The sequence below is a fragment of the Scylla paramamosain genome, unplaced genomic scaffold (genome assembly GCF_035594125.1).
Source record: "Scylla paramamosain isolate STU-SP2022 unplaced genomic scaffold, ASM3559412v1 Contig68, whole genome shotgun sequence".
Taxonomy (NCBI): domain Eukaryota; kingdom Metazoa; phylum Arthropoda; class Malacostraca; order Decapoda; family Portunidae; genus Scylla; species Scylla paramamosain.
Genome location: NW_026973733.1, coordinates 42501 through 57679, shown reverse-complemented (window position 1 = coordinate 57679; position 15179 = coordinate 42501).

Genomic DNA, 15179 nt, shown 5'->3' with positions numbered 1-15179 from the left:
TTATGAATGAAGGGTTAATTTTAGTGCATATTTTCCAACATTTTCAGCACAACAATGCAACAACAATACAGGAAAGAATAAGAATAAGAGAAATAAGCCCTCCCAACACCTTGTTCTCCGCTCTTGACCAATCAGCTGACGGCGGGATCAGCAAGGTTAAGCAGGGGGTCCGGGCAGAACTTGGATGGGTGACCGCACAAGCCTCATCTCTCTAAAAGTAGGATAAATAAGAATAAGATAAGGAAGAATAATAAAAAAAAATGAAAATAATAAAGATAACAATATTAATTATGACAAGAATAAGAAAAAAATAGAATAAAAAGAATGAAAAAAATAAGAATATCACAACTTTCTTGCTAATTGTCTTAGAATTTTAAATGACATGTCAGTTCTGCTGTATATTTTCCAAGATTTGTTATGAATGAGGGAAGAAAGAATAAGAATAAGAATAAGAATAAGAACAAAATGAATTAGACTAACAATAATGATCACATCTTTCATGCGGTGACTGCGTGGGCGATGAGCCTCACTGGACGTTTCTGACCAATCACAAGGCAGGGTTGGAGTCGTCGGGCCCACCCGATTCATATATAAAGGGATTTTGTGGGAAGCGCGGGCAGACTCAGCTGAGTGTTCGTTGTGAGTTGTTGTTACCACAACTATGGCACGTACCAAGCAAACGGCTCGCAAGTCCACTGGTGGCAAGGCGCCCCGCAAGCAGCTTGCTACAAAGGCAGCTCGCAAGTCTGCTCCAGCCACTGGAGGTGTCAAGAAACCCCACCGTTACAGGCCTGGAACCGTTGCTCTCCGTGAGATCCGCCGTTATCAGAAGAGCACTGAGCTGCTTATCAGGAAACTGCCTTTCCAGCGCCTGGTGCGTGAAATTGCTCAGGATTTCAAGACTGACCTCCGCTTCCAGTCCTCTGCTGTCATGGCTCTCCAGGAAGCTTCCGAGGCTTACCTCGTGGGTCTGTTTGAGGATACCAACCTGTGCGCCATCCATGCCAAGCGCGTGACTATCATGCCAAAGGACATCCAACTGGCTCGTCGCATCCGTGGCGAGCGTGCCTAAGAAGTCATCCACGAATGATCTTCATAACAGCAATATCTAGGCCCTTTTTAGGGCCAAACATCTCTTTCATTAAAGAATTTTCATAGACAATCTGTTTGGTTTTGTGGAAGAAAATATTTATTTTCCATCTTTCAGTATCAGGTATCGACTTTCAACTCAATATCCTTCCCCCCTTTTTTTTTTTTTATATTATTATTATTATTCCCTCTTCCATGGCCATATCTCTTTCACTTGGGAGAATTTTTATCTTTCTTTATCTCTATTTTTTTTTTATCTTTTCTTTATCTCCACAGAATAATAATCACGATAATAATAAGCATAATAATAATAATAATAATAATAATAATAATAATAATAATAATAATAATAATAATAATGATACAATAATTATTATAATAATAATCATAATAAAAACAACAATATTAATATTATTAATAATGATAATAATAATAATAATAATAATAATAATAATAATAATAATAATAATAAAAATAATAATAATAATAATATTAATAATAATAACAATAATTATAATAATAATGCATTTGTCTATATCGTATCTTTTTTCCTTTTCAAGTGTGGCTCCAATGGAGCCGGGTATTATTTTATACTGGCAGCAGTATACTGGCCGCCTGTTTACTTGGAGGAGGTATACTTGGTAACAGCCTTGGTGCCTTCAGAAACAGCGTGTTTTGCCAGTTCACCAGGCAGAAGAAGACGGACAGCGGTCTGGATTTCCCGGCTGGTGATGGTGGAGCGCTTGTTATAGTGTGCCAGGCGGGATGCCTCGGCAGCGATGCGCTCGAAAATGTCATTCACGAACGAGTTCATGATTGACATGGCCTTGGAGGACACGCCAGTGTCTGGGTGGACTTGCTTGAGCACCTTGTAGATGTAGATGGAGTAGCTCTCCTTCCTCCTGCGCTTCTTCTTCTTGTCGCCCTTGGCAATGGCCTTCTGTGCCTTGCCAGCTTTCTTGGCAGCCTTTCCTGATGCTTTGGGAGGCATAGTGTCGCCGTACTGCTGTGAGAACGAGTGTGCGTTTTCTCAGTTGAAAAGTGGTATATATATTAGCGTGCCTACTCAGGATCAGGAGTCGCCACCTCAGCGAGCGTCCTGATTGGTCCAGACGCGCTCTGGGCCGATCTGATCTCGCGTATATATAGCCGTTTTTCCCAAAATTCACTACTTGCTCGCAGAGCTACCGACGAGGTTAGAGTACTCGCGCTCCTCATTTATCACCAACAACAACAACTACTACTACTACTACTACTACCACAACATCCATTATCATGTCTGGACGCGGCAAGGGAGGAAAGGTGAAGGGAAAGTCAAAGTCCCGTTCCAGTCGTGCTGGACTCCAGTTCCCGGTCGGCAGGATTCATCGCCTTCTAAGGAAAGGCAACTACGCCGAGCGCGTGGGTGCTGGTGCCCCCGTGTACCTTGCGGCAGTTATGGAGTACCTGGCTGCTGAAGTCCTTGAGCTTGCCGGCAATGCCGCCCGTGACAACAAGAAGACTCGCATCATCCCACGTCACCTGCAGCTGGCCATCCGCAACGACGAGGAACTTAACAAGCTCCTCTCCGGAGTCACCATTGCACAGGGTGGCGTGCTGCCCAACATTCAGGCCGTGCTCCTTCCCAAGAAGACTGAGAAGAAGTAAATAAAGGGCCTCCCTCCCCTTCAGCCAATATCACCATCAATCCGGCTCCTCTTCGGAGCCACACGTTCAAACATCTAGAGAGTTGTGTAGACTATACTGGTATATCAATAATAAGCAAGTAGTGTATTTATTTTCGAGTTAGTTATTTGTTATTATTATTATTATTATTTAGTCAGGCACGCAAGTGACCGAGAATAAATATGTATACTATATTTCTACTAATGTACCTGCTGTGTGTCACAGTGGAGAGTTGATTAGATGTGTTGCCTATTGTGATATGTTGAGCGTCTTTTTCATCTCAATGTATATTTTGTTTTATGAGAAACTGAGAACGATGAGGGGCGTGATCATTGAAATAAGTCAATGATAATAATAATAATAATAATAATAATAATAATAATAATAATAATAATAATAATAATAATAATAATAATAATAATAATAATAATAATAATGATAATAATAATAATACTTGGAGAAGACCTGATGAAGTGAGAAAGATGGTTATAATTAATAATGGTTTCTTTTCTTAGCTCAGATAGTGATAGTGAACATGGTTATGAGAAAGTAGTAGTAATAATAGTAGTCTATGGTCCTTCTTTCTTTTCATGTTTGTGGACCTTAAAAAGGTCCGGGAGATGATGTTATTCAATGATGATAATGCAAGCTGAATAGCTGGCACCATCTCAATAATGGAGCGATTTAACCACCAAATCCGTACAGGGTACGGCCCTGACGCTTGAGGGCGTAGACAACGTCCATGGCAGTAACGGTCTTACGCTTGGCGTGCTCGGTATAGGTGACAGCATCCCTGATAACGTTCTCAAGGAACACCTTGAGCACCCCACGAGTCTCCTCGTAGATGAGACCAGAGATGCGCTTGACGCCACCTCGGCGAGCTAGACGACGGATAGCAGGCTTGGTGATTCCCTGGATGTTATCACGCAGAACCTTACGGTGACGCTTGGCGCCTCCCTTTCCAAGACCCTTGCCTCCCTTGCCGCGGCCAGTCATGGTGATGAGAGCTGCTAGTACGACGTCCGAACGGTCTAACAGGAAGCTCACGAATGTGCCTCAAAATAACATAACATAACATAACAAAGAGAGAAAAGATGGGGAGGGGGAAGTGGGGATAGTGGGAAGAATAGGGGGGTGATAAGAAGGGAATTGTAGTAGGAGAAATAGTCACTGGGGCTTAACCCAGGCGCAATTTCAATGAGGAAGGACATCTTTTTTTTTTTTTTTTTTTTTTTTTTTTTTTTTACGTATTATATTCATGCTAAGATGGCAAGGGGGACAAGGTCTTTATCGGGGAAAGCAGGAGAGTCCGCCACCAACCGAGCAGGCCAAGCCCAACACAGCCACAGCCACGAACGCCGCCCACGCACCCAAAACCCCGGGCCAAACCACGCACAAGTTAGGGGCCAGACTATCCAGAGCCTGCACCATCAGGATGTGAAAGAGGAGTGAAGGACAGTCAGAGTAGAAAGGGTTTTTTTTTTTTTGCTTTTTATTGGTTCAAAGAAGGACAGAGGAAGAAGTACATCCGTATAGCGGAGGGACCTACAGTTTTACGTGGGTTCCGAACCACGGATAGTAGTAGAGTGATTTGGTGATGGCAGGGATATTTAATGTATGATGTAATGTGGTGGGTGAAAAAGCGGTGTCGGTCCTTTCTGCTCTTGTCCTGTGACTCTTCCTGCAAAAAGGCCAACCTGCTAAAGAAAAGAGAAGTATAAAAAATGTTGTGGTGTTATGTGCATGGGGAGGGTGAGGATGGTTTGTGATAATGATTGACATGATGGTAGGATGTGCAATGACAGAGGCTCGAAAAGGCTCCCTCACCGCAACGAGGGGTCAAATCTAATACCATCTGCTTGCACGCGGTAAGTCGCTGGTGGCGGGGGGTGAATGGGGATTCCTGCATGGATGCTTCCAGGGCCCCGCCCCACCATCTCTTGACTACCTTCCTGCCCAGCCCTTGCCGCACCCAACTACCTCTGTGTGGGGGGTGAAGTGGCTTCCACTGAATGGTGTGGTTACCGTCCCCATCATCAGTACTGGCCGCTCCTTAACTACCTCGGGGGGTACCGCTACCGGAACGTCATGCCGACGTCCGGGGGCCCCATTGCCGTGACGTCAGTGGGAGGAGTGCGGTTCGTGCTATCCCCGTCTCTCTGGAAGTGGTCCGGTGCCCCCTTGAAACCTAGGCTGCGAGGCAAGAAAATAATGTATAAAAAACAAAAATATGAATACAAAGCCATAAGACAAAAAATATGAAAAAACCACTAGGTGTTGCCACACGACCCCACTCCCTCGGTCAGAGGCATGGTATGTTAATGGCGGTGATTTTTTGTCGCGTCCCTTTCCCAAGAGCGGTCCGGTGCCACCTTAAAACCTAGGCTGCGAGACAGAAAAATAATGCACAAAAACAAAAATATGAATACAAAACCATAAGACAAAAAATATGAAAAAACCACTAGGTGTTGGCACGCGGGACCGCCCACGTGAACGAGAGAACGACGATGATGCCACTCAGACACCATGAGTGGTACAGAGAAAGGAGATAGTGAAGGGAAGAAAGGAGGAGTCCATTATTAGAAAACAGGTTCAGGAGGCACAGTGGGAGGATCAAGGAGATTGCAGTGCGGCAGGTGACGGAAAGGTGGGGGGAGGTTGGTAATGAAATTGTATGTGATTGTGTGTCTGTCGGAGAAGGAGCTTAGTTGTTTTTCGATTCTATTGTGGAGTGTTATGTTAAGGGGGGGGATGTTGGACTCCTGGTGAATGGAGAGAGAGGTTTGGAAGTCGAACCATTTCGTCCCAAGAGCGAAACGAATTGCTCGGTTTTGAACTTTTTGAAGTTTAGAGAGGTTGGAGGGAGCAGAGAGAGAGAGGGCAAGAGGGCAGTAGGTTAAGAGAGGGAGAATGAAAGCTTTGTAGAGGTGAAGTTTTGTTTTTGTGCTGCTGTCGCGAAATCTTTCCAGGTTGCTCAGGGCCTTGGCGGCTATGGTTGCTTTTTGTTTTATATGTATATTGAAGTTGAGGTGCTTATCTATGGTGAGGCCAAGCACTTTGTTGTTGTTACTGATGGGGATTGGGGTGGGGATTGGAGTAATTCTGTTTAGTGAGATTTGGCGGGGCTGACTTCTTTTAATGTTGAAATAAGTGACTTTTGATTTTTCGGGATGGGAGAGAATTCGCCATTTCATCTCCCACAGGCTAGTCGCCATCAGTTCCCATTGAATTTTGTCGGTTAGGAGATCTAACGACCTGGCACGGGCCAATTGCGTTACATCGTCCGCGTATTGAATAGTTAGTGAGTCATTGTGGGCTGGGAGGGGTAGGTCAGCTGTGTACATGTTAAAAAGGGTGGGGGAGAGTACGGAGCCTTGTGGGACTCCAGCCTGAGGGGTGAAAAATGGCGAAAAGTTGCCCTGGTGGCGGATTCTTGTCTGTCTCTCATCCAGAAAACTACACAAGATGCGTTGTGTTAGAAAAGGGAGATTGAAGTTATTACAAATTTTGTATTTCAAACCGGTGTGCCAAACGGTGTCAAAAGCTTTCTTGACATCTTTTGTCACGAGTGCTGTCTTGTAATATGGCTTGTTGAAATTTAGGTAGGCTACTATGCTGTTAAGGGCGTCCTCAGTTGAGGCGTTCCTCCGGAAACCGAACTGCTGTGGTGCCAGCAATCCGTTACATTCGAGGAACGCTCTCAATCTTAAGTTGATTAGACGTTCAAAAGTTTTTCCAAGAATTTCAAGGAGGCTTATGGGGCGATAGTTTTCTGGTAAGTGAGAGTTTTTTCCGGGCTTGGCAATAAGGGTGATGTTTGAAATTTTGAAAGCCTTTGGGAAGTATCCAGAGGCGAGGCAAGCATTGAAAATTTTTGTCAGGCTGGATATGATTTCTGGAGGAAGGCTCCGCACCATCGGCCATGTGACTCCTGAGGGGCCGGGGGCTCGCCGCGGAGTATGTCTGAGCAACCTGGTGACATCCTCCTCCTCAATGGGTGTGGTGAGAGGGTGTTGGGGATCTAGGTGTGTTAAGTGTATAATGTTATGTGGTAGCGTGTTTGCTATGTTTCGGCGCACAAGATCGGTGATGTGGTGTATGTGGGCAATACTGGGCTCATGGGGAGGGAAAGGGTGTGGTTGGAAGGTGTTGCACCAGTGTGTCTGGAAGGTGTTGGTGACCTGGTCTGGGTTGGTGACTCGATCACCGTTCACTAGGAGGTACTCGAATCTTTCCCGGTGGCATCCCTTCAGCTTGTGCACCATGTGCCAGAACTGAGTAGGATTTTTGCAGCGAGCTCCGTCCATAAGGGAGACTAGGTTCCTCCAGTGAGCGCTGTGGTCATCCTGTAGGCTATTTAGTATGTGTGTGCGAAGGGTGCAGAGGTCTCTGTAGATGGGTATGTGGTTGTGCATGTTTTGTAAAAAGCGTGTTCTGTAGCACACTAGTAGTCGTTGTGTTTTTATGGAGGGTCTGAAGTCTATGTGAATTTTGTGTTGTTTCTTTGGTGTGTGTCTGTTGGCTGATGTCAGGATGTCACTATGTAGTGTCTCTAGGGCACTGTCTATTATTGTATAGGGTTGGCCTTCGAGCTGTGGTGGTTGGTGTAGGTCTGAAAGAGTTTTCCTGAATCCCTCCCAGTCGGCGGAGCGGTAGTCGGGGACAGGTGGGGATGGGATAGATATGGGGTTTGAGGATATTTTTAGAATTAGGGGGACGTGGTCTGAACCACAGATGGGTCCGTAGGAGATGTGGTGATGGAAAGGTAGGGATTGCCGGTTGGAGAGGATGAGATCCGGCCTGCCATTCCCATTGTGGGTATAGCAGGTAGGAAAGTCAGGGCCAAGGAAACGGAGGCGTTTCAGTTGTGTAAGTTGTAGAAGTTGGTGTCCATGTTGGTTGTTCTTGGTGTGTCTAAATGCTGTGTGACTGGCATTGAGGTCTGCCAGTATATAGGCTGGTATGTTTGTGTGATTGAAGAGATTGTTGAGACTGGTGAGAGGGAGCCCTGTATCCGGTCTGCTGTATGTGGTGGCAATAAGAAATATCCCGTGTTGTGTTTCGATCCTGGTGGCCAGGAAGTGTGCTGAAGGCCAGTCGGTTATGTGGATGTGTTTGATGGTGCATTTGACCATGACAGCTACGCCATCATGACGTGTACCTGTAGTGTAACGTGTGTTATATCCATATAGCTTAATTGGTTTTGTTGGTGAACCTGTGTGGTTCAGGAGGACGATGTCTGGGTCGGTTGATCGAATAGCTTCTGAAATAAGGTGCCGGTTATTCCAGTAGCCGCGACAATTTAGTTGCATGATCGTAATCATGTTTTCTTAACTCTCGATGTGGTTCGTGTGGGTCTAGGGGAGGTGGGTTGTGTACCCGGAATGTGTCTTTTATGTGCGGTGTTACTGGCTTGTGTTGGTGTGTTTTCGTTCGTTTTTGTGGTGGAGGTAGTGGTAGGAGTGGGGCTGTGGGGTTGCGTTTTCCCAGAAACTGTGTCCTCACCGGTAGCTAGGTTCCCGGTTGGAAGGAGGCTGGATTGTTCGGTGGAGGAGGAGTTTGGTTCCTGATTAGGGACTGTAGGAGCTTCTGTTTGTTCAGCAAGGTGGTGTTGTTGGTTTGTTTGTGTAGGGGCTTCTGTTTGTTCCACAAGCTTTTGTTGGTAGTGTTGTTGATTTGTTTGTGTGAAATTTGGTGGGAGTTTTATTGTTGGACAACCATTGTACTCCAGCAGTGAGTTCATGGTTTCTGCTTGTTTTCTCAGGTCACCGAAGGAGGTTTGTATGGAATATTTGATTATAATTTCGGCTAGTAGCAGTTTTTCCATGTTTGTGTTAGAAATTGTGTTCATGTGTGTTGGGGTGGCAGGTGTGGCTGCTTGAGCGTAGGAGTTGTTTGGCTGTGAAGAGGTTGTTGGTGTTGCTGTTATGGAGTTTTGTTGTTGCTGCTGGGTGCGTTTAACTGGGCATTTGAACGAGACAGCAACGTGTTCGCCGTCACAGTTAGCGCATTTTAATGTGGTTGATTGGCAGTTTCTATAATCGTGGCCCTTAGCTGCACACTTAGAGCACACTTGTTCTTTCTCCTTACATTGGTTTGTTCTATGACTGAATTTATAACACTTATAACATTGATTTACCGGACGGTATTCCTCAATGCTGACGTTGTAAGAGGGTATTATTTGGGAAAAGAGTTTGATTCCTTTCTTCTGCGCCTGTTCTGCCTGCTGTCTCGATCGTAGCTTTAGTTTGATCATGTGTACTTTTTGTATGAGTTTTATGTCGTCGATCTGGATTCCGTTTTTTTCTTCGATCTCCTCTCGGAGATCCTCGCTGGTTTTTTTCAGTATATAATCGTCGACTCGACGGGCAAGGATTGTTCGAGCGGCGATTTGCTCCGGAGACTCTACGAGCTCGAAGCCTAGAAGTTTTAAATTTTCGGTTGCCTGTTCTGTGGTGTGTTTTTCACGGTCCGCCTCGCTAGCTAAGCCAACGATGATATACGGGCCAGATCGGAAACATTTTGTATGGGGTACCTGTGTTCTGGTAAAGAACGAATTGCTGATGTCGGCAGGAATGCTTGCAGTCTTTATCCGGTACCTTATAGTCCGATCAGGGGGGCGTGGAGCGGCCATCTTATCATAGGGCCGGGCCCTATGATACTGCAGCCTTGTGGAAGAATCTGTGGTGAAAAAGTGTTTTTAAAAGTAAGTGGCGCTACAGCCTTGTGGCGCTACAGCCTTTTGGGTGCTACAACCACGAGTGGCCTATAAACAACCTGTTGTTGTTTCCTATCGCCCTAGAACCTATATCCCGAGGGGGATCCTAGCTGGAGGGAAGAAACCCTGAATATCTAGCCCTGAGGTAGGGCTTGTACGCTACCGAGGTGTCTCTGGGCTGCTCTAGCCAACACTAGAGGCCCCGGTGGCTAAAGAGCGCGGAGCGGGCTTGCCTAAGGCCCGATCCTGACTCTGTCGCCGGTACGAAGAAAAGAAAGGTGGAGTAGGAGGAACAGTTGGCAAAAGTCACTTATACCAATGAGTTACTGCGATCTTCCAGCGATATCCCTTAGGTGAGGCTCTCTCCACAGGGAACGTAGGGAAGACCGCGGCTCCTCGAAGTGACTGCCGGGTTGTCTATCGGTATTCTTTTTTGTTAGTAGGCCAAAGCCTTTTTCTTTGTAGAGTCGTTGGGAGCGAAGATGCTCCTTTTTCGGCAGCTCGTGGGCGAGTGTGTGCGCCTTGCCACCTGCAGGTCTTTTAAAAGACGCAGGAGTGAGAGCGGGAGCGGTGCTGGGTGACTATTGGTTCTTTCCGGACCCGGTAGGCGGAGCTTGTGACTCGGCGGCTCGGTGTAGGGCGGACCTTCTTCCTTCGGAGCTGGCTGCTGGTTGGCTGGCTGCGGCTGGGAGGTAGGAGCTGGGAGAACCTTCTGCTACCAGGGCTTGAGGAAGTGTGCCTCAAAATAACATAACATAACATAACAAAGAGAGAAAAGATGGGGAGGGAGAAGTGGGGATAGTGGGAAGAATAGGGGGGTGATAAGAAGGGAATTGTAGGAGGAGAAATAGTCACTGGGGCTTAACCCAGGCGCAATTTGAATTAGGAAGGACATCTTTTTTTTTTTTTTTTTTTTTTTTTTTTTTTTTTTTTTTTTAGCGTGTTATATTCATTCTAAGATGGCAAGGGAGACAAGGTCCTTATCGGGGAAAGCAGGAGAGTCCGCCACCAACCGAGCAAGCCAAGCCCAAAACAGCCACGGCAACGGACGCCGCCCACGCACCCAAAACACCAGGCCAAACCACGCACAAGTTAGGGGCCAGACTATCCAGAGCCTGCATTATCAGGATGTGAAAGAGGAGTGAAGGACAGTCAGAGTAAAAAAGGGTTTTTTTGTGTTTTTTATTGGTTCAAAGAAGGACAGAGGAAGAAGTACATCCGTATAGCGGAGGGACCTACAGTTTTACGTGGGTTCCGAACCACGGATAGTAGTAGAGTGATTTGGTGATGGGCGGGATATTTATTGTGTGATGTAATGTGGTGGGTGAAAAAGCGGTGTCGGTCCTTTCATCTCGTGTCCTGTGACTCGTCCTGCAAAAAGGCCAACCTGCTAAAAAAAAAGAGAGAATATAAAAAATGTCGTGGTATTATGTGCATGGGGAGGGTGAGGATGGTTTGTGATAATGATTGACGTGATTGTAGGATGTGCAATGACAGAGGCTCGAAAAGGCTCCCTCACCGCAACGAGGGGTCAAATCTAATACCATCTGCTTGCACGCGGTAAGTCGCCGGTGGTGGGGGGTGAATGGAGATTCCTGCATGGATGCTTCCAGGGCCCCGCCCCACCATCTCTTGACTACCTTACTACCCAGCTCTGGCCGCACCAAACTACCTCTGTGGGGGGGGGTGAAGTGGCTTCCACTGAATAGTGTGGTTGCCGTCCCCACCATCAGTGCTGGCCGCTCCATAACTGCCACGGGGGGTACCACTACCGGAACGTCATGCCAACGGCCGGGGGCCCCATTGCCGTGGCGTCAGTGGGAGAAGTGCGGTTCGTGCTATCCTCTTTCATCTGAAAGTGGTCTGGTGTCCCTTTGAGAACCTAGGCTGCGAGACGGAAAAATAATGCATAAAAAAACACAAAAATATGAATAAAAAACCATAAGACAAAATATATAAAAAAACCACTAGGTGTTGGCACGCGAGCCCACTCCTTCGGTCAGAGGCATGGAATGTTAATGGTGGTGTGTTTTGTCGCATCTTTTTCCCGGGAGCGGTCCGGTGCCTCCTTGGGACCTAGGCTGCGAGACAGAAAGATAATGCATAAAATAAACAAAAGATGAATACAAAGCCATAAGACAAAAAATATGAAAAAACCACTAGGTGTAGGCACACGGGCTCGCCCCACGTGAACGAGAGTGCGACGATGATTCCACTCAGACACCTTGAGTAGTAGAGAAGATTAGAGAAAGAGAGAGAAAGAGAGAGAGAGAGAGAGAGAGAGAGAGAGAGAGAGAGAGAGAGAGAGAGAGAGAGAGAGAGAGAGAGAGAGAGAGAGAGAGAGAGAGAGTGAAAGAGAGAGTGAAGGAGTCCGTTATTTAGAAAATGGGGTCAGGAGGCACAGTGGGAGGGTCAAGGAGGTTGCAGTGTGGGAGGTGACGGAAAGCTGGGGGAAGGTTGGTTATGAAATTGTATGTGTTTGTGTGTCTGTCAGAAAATGAGGTTAGCTGTTTGTTGAGTCTGTTGTAGTGTGTTATGTTAACAGGAGGGATGTTGGACTCCTCATGAGTAGAGAGAGAGGACCGAAAGTCGAACCATTTCGTTCCAAGGGCGAAACGAATTGCTCGATTCTGGACCCTCTGAAGTTTTGAGAGGTTAGTGGGAGCGGAAAGAGAGAGTGCAAGAGGGCAATAGGTTAAAAGGGGGAGAATAAAAGCTTTGAAGAGGTGTAGTTTTGTTTTCGTGTTGCTGTCGCGAAATCTTTCGAGGTTGCTCAAGGCCACGGCGGCTAAAGCAGCTTTTTGGTTTATATGTATGTTGAATTTGAGGTGCTTGTCGATGGTGAGGCCAAGCACTTTGTTGTTGTTACTGATGGGGATTGGGTTGGGGTGTGGAACAATGTTGTTCAATGAGATTTGGCGAGGCTGACTTTTTTTTATGTTAAAGTAGGTGACTTTAGATTTTTCGGGATGGGAGAGGATTCGCCATTTCATCTCCCATAGGCTAGTCGCCGTCAGTTCCCGTTGAATTTTGTCTGTGAGGAGATCTAACGACCTGGCTCGAGCCAATTGCGTTACATCGTCCGCGTATTGAATGGTTAATGAATCATTATGAACTGGAGGGGGCATGTCAGCTGTATACATGTTGAAAAGGGTGGGGGACAGTACAGAGCCTTGTGGGACTCCAGCCTGAGGGGAAAAGGATGTTGAAAAGGTGCCCTGATGACAGATTCTTGTCCGTCTCTCTACCAGAAAACTACATAGTATGCGTTGCGTTAGGGGGGGAAGGTTGAAGTTGTTGCAAATTTTGTGTTTTAAGCCTGCGTGCCAAACAGTGTCAAATGCTTTTTTGACATCTTTTGTTACAAGGGCTGCTCTGAAATAGGGCTTATTGAAATTTAAGTATGCAACTATGCTGTTTAGAGCGTCCTCGGTTGAGGCGTTCCTCCGGAAGCCGAACTGCTGTGGTGCCAGCAGCTCGTTACCTTCGAGGAACGCTCTCAATCTTAAATTGATGAGGCGTTCAAAGGTTTTTCCGAGAATTTCAAGGAGGCTAATGGGGCGATAGTTTTCTGGTAAGTGGGAGTTTTTTCCGGGCTTAGCAATGAGGGTGATGTTTGAAATTTTGAATGCCTTAGGAAAGTATCCAGAGGCAAGGCAGGCGTTGAAAATCTCCGTCAGGCTGGATATAGTTTCTTGGGGAAGGTTCCGCACCATGGGCCAGGTGACTCCTGAGGGGCCAGGGGCTCGCCGCGGAGTATGCCTGAGCAACCTGGCGACATCATCCTCCTCAATAGGTGTGGTGAGAGGGTGTTGGGGGTTGAGGCGTATTTTTTGTATAGTGTTATGTGGAATCGTGTTTGCTAGGTTGTGGCGTGCACGATCGATGATGTTGTTTATGTGGGCAATACTGGGCTCGTGGAGTGGGAGAGGGTGTGGTTGGAAAGTATTGTGCCAGTGTGTCTTGAAGATGCTGGTGACTTGTTCTGGGTTTGTGATGCGATCCCCGTTCACTAGGAGGTACTCGAATCTTTCCCGCTGGCATCCCCTCAGCCTGTACACCATGTGCCAGAACTGTGTAGGATTACTGCAGCGGGTTCTGTCCATATGGGAGACTAGATTCCTCCAGTGAGCGCTGTGATCTTCCTGTAGGCTATTTGTTATGTGTGTACGAAGGGTGCAAAGATCTCCGTAGATAGGTGTGTGGTTGTGCTTGTTTTTTAAAAAGCGTGTTCTGTAGCACACTAGCAGCCTTTGTGTTCTAATGGAAGGTCGGAAGTCTATATGAATTATATGTTGTTTTGTTGGTATGTGTCTGTTGGCTGATGTCAGAATATTGTTGTGTAACGTCTCTAAGGCACTGTCTATGTCTGTGTAGGGTTGGCCTTCGAGCTGTGTTGGTTGGTGTAAGTCTGTGAGTGTTTTCTTGAAGCTCTCCCAGTCGGCGGAGCGGTAGTCGGAGACAGGTGGGGATGGGGTGGATATGGGATTGGAGGATATTTTGAGGATTAGGGGAACGTGGTCAGAACCACAGAGTGGTCCATGGGAGATATAGTGGTGGAAAAGTAGGGATTGCCGATTGGAGAGGATGAGATCTGGCCTGCCATTCCCATTGTGCGTAAAGCATGTGGGGAAGTCAGGTCCAAGGAAACGGAGGCGTTTCAGTTGTGTTAGTTGAAGGAGTTCGTGTCCGTGTTGGTTGTTGTTTGAGTGTTTGAAGGCGGTGTGTTTGGCGTTTAGGTCTGCAAGTATGTAGACCGGGATATTTGTGTGATTGAAAAGATTGTTGAGGCTGGTGAGTGGGAGCCCAGTTTTTGGTCTGCTGTATGTGGTGGCAATGAGAAATTGCCCATGTTGTGTTTCGATCTTGGTGGCCAGGAAGTGGGCTGAGGGCCAGTTGGTTATGTGTATGTGTTTGATGGTACATTTTACCATGAGAGCTACGCCGTCATGATGCGTACCTGTTGTGTAGCGTGTGTTGTAGCCATATAGTTTTATGGGTTTTGGTGGTGAACCTGTGTGGTTGAGGAGGACGATGTCTGGATCGATCGATCGAATTGCTTCTGAAATATGGTGTCTGTTATTCCAGAAACCGCGACAGTTTAATTGTATTATTGTGAGCATGATTTAAGTGTTTTTTTATGTGTTTTTTTTACCCCTCGACGCGGTTCGTGTAGAGGGGGGGGAGGGTTGGGGCACTGTCGCTAGGTGTCGCTTTGTTTCAGTCTTTTTTGTGGTGTTAGTGGTGTTGGCAGTAGTGGTGGTAGAGGTAGAGGTAGATCGTGGTGGAGAGGGCTTTTGGGGCTGCGATTCCCCACAAGCTGAGTCCTCTTCAATAACCAATTCCCCAGGTGAAGGGGGACTAGCGTTATTAGGTGTGGTGTGTTCAGGTTCTTGGAGTGTGAGTGTTGGGGCGTGTGTTTCCTCATTTTGTTCTGGGTAGTTTTGTTTGAAGTGTTCTTGGTTTGTCTGGTGGAAGTGTGGTGGAAGTTTTATTGTGGGGCAGCCATTGTACTCAAGCAAGGAGTTCATTGTTTCTGCCTGTTTTTTTAGATCACCAAATGAGGTTTGGATTGAATATTTTATTATAATTTCTGCAAGCAGAAGTTTCTCGGTGTTTGTGTTTGTATTTTTTGGTGTGAGAGAGTAGGGTGTGGTGGCTTGGGCGTAGGAAGTGGTTGGCTGAGGAGTGGTCTGTGGTGAGTTTT